Below are 2,500 nucleotides of genomic sequence, written 5' to 3' on the forward strand. Positions count from 1 at the left end.
GATCAACCTGCATCCATGACGAAGTGTGACTTCATGTTATACTAGTAGCTTTCTCTCGTTTCAGAGTGTCGCCCCAGTGTCGCTCAGTATTCATGCAATATTCTGAAACTTGATATCATGCACAGAAAGATAGGAGTGTTTTATTTCGAAACTAAAATATTCTCTCCAAGAAAAGTCGCGGAGTCTGTAAAAACAGTACTCCCTTGTTATTGCTCTCACTCTGAGATCACAAAATATAAACGGCAGGACTCGAAATGTAAACGCATGCTAGATTACCAATCTTTCACTGGGATCAAAGAAGCAAAATCAAGGTAATCTCTAAGAAACCTAATGCATAACTGACGAACACCCGATTCAAATCCACGTCCGAATTCGTTCGCGCGTCCCTACTTACTTCATTTACTCATACCGCTATAGCAACAGTTAGCAGACTGTTTTTATAAGCTTAATTTATTATAGAAAGAAATGTAAATAAACGAACTAACCCCACTCGCCTACACGGCAATAAAGTATCAGCAAAACACGTTTTCGAAATGAATAAGCACTTGATTCAATATTAAGCAATTTTGCTACTGTGCTGTAGAGTGATACTGCATTTCATTATCTATGCAGAGTATCCAAACACGGTTCGGAATGATATTCATGCTACTCATCAAGAACGAGAGAAATCCGTCAAGGTTGCAAACCCTTAATATGCAATCCGATGCTTGCCTTGCTGCTCTTCCTCCTCCTCTAACTTTGTTTGTGTATCTATCTTCTCTTTTTTATGTTCTGATTCGTATCCCCTTATCTCAGTGATTCCCAAACTGGATACCGTAATACCCTGGGATACCATGGGGTAAAGGAAGAATCTAAAGTGAAATCAAAATTTCATTTGAATCTTAAGTTACTCTCATTTGTCTGGTGAGTTTTATGTCTGCCATTTGGGCATGTGACCTATGTTTACTTTGTTTCGGTCGGCAGTAATTCGTGGAACTGGCGAAGAAAAAGTAAATGCATGTGCTGTGGGGTGGCCGGTTAACAAAAAGTGTCGCAGAATGGACTACGTGAGTTAAGTGCCATTTCTGGAAAAAAAAAAAAAAAAAAAAAAAAAAAAAATTGGGAACCACTTAAGCGCTTTATATCATTCTACAAGACCCGATGCAATTTCCTTGTCTCCATCTCTATATTCCCCTCTTACTTTACAAAATCCTGCTTGAGGTTAAGACCGTCCCTCTCCCAGCTGGACACCAGGATTTACTTGCAACATGACATAACCACCAGCAGCACCAGTCGGAATGCAAAACGATTGCATGCATGGCCGGTTATTGAAAATTACGAAGGATTTTTTTCCCACTGCTCATTTTTTTCCTTGCTCTTTTTTGTCGCATCTTCGAATGTCTCCATTCCTTGTCAACAAATCTCGCGCCGTTCCCTCTGAAGGAATGTAAACAAATGGCGAGCACACTATTCGTATGTTCCCACGTCTGGTAGTCGACATTCCCGCCGGATTACAGTACGGGCGTGCGGCCTTCACCAGGAATGTAAACGTACTGCACCAGCACTCTTGGCTACCCCTAACTATAAAATGAGCACAACTCTACTGAAGTCTCGGAGGAATTCAGATCTGCAAAAAATCCGAATCAAATGAACTAGTTTTAATGTTCTCGGTTGAATGAACTAGCAATGGCCTTTAAACACATACACATACACACAACACACAAACACACACACATACACATACATATTATTTTTTGAACTTTGGTATTATATATTAACTATTTTTATATTATTATATATACTATACTGATTTACATTATATATATATACAGTACTTATATTCATTTTATTATTTTATATATTATTTTATTGCATATATATAAATATGTATTTATTAATATATATATACATATATTTTACATTTATATACATTATACATTATTATACATATATATACATATTTATACATATACTTACACATATCTATACACCATATAAGTACATTATATATAATTTATTTATATACATATATATATACATATACATATAATTTACATATATAACATATACATTTATATCTAGTCATATATACACATATATCATAGACATTATATACATATATTCAATATATATATAAATATACTATATCTATATATCATATACATATATACATATACATTTTATACATATATACTTTTTACATATATATCTTACATATATATACACTTATATATAATTTATAAAAATATATATATACATATGCATATATACATATTCATACTGCAGTTTTACATTCATACATGTATACATTAGACTTTATACTATATATTTATACATTATTTATAAATATATATACATATATGTATACACATATATATATACATATTTACATAACATTTATTATATATAAAAATTTATACTTATATACTATATATATACATATATACATGAATACATATATATATCATTTATATTATTTCTATATTTATATACATATATATATAATATATTAATTATATAT

Source organism: Penaeus japonicus, unplaced genomic scaffold, assembly GCF_977035675.1.
Source record: "Penaeus japonicus unplaced genomic scaffold, GWHDUDI00000001_assembly GWHDUDI00000011, whole genome shotgun sequence".
NCBI classification, from domain to species: Eukaryota; Metazoa; Arthropoda; class Malacostraca; order Decapoda; family Penaeidae; genus Penaeus; species Penaeus japonicus.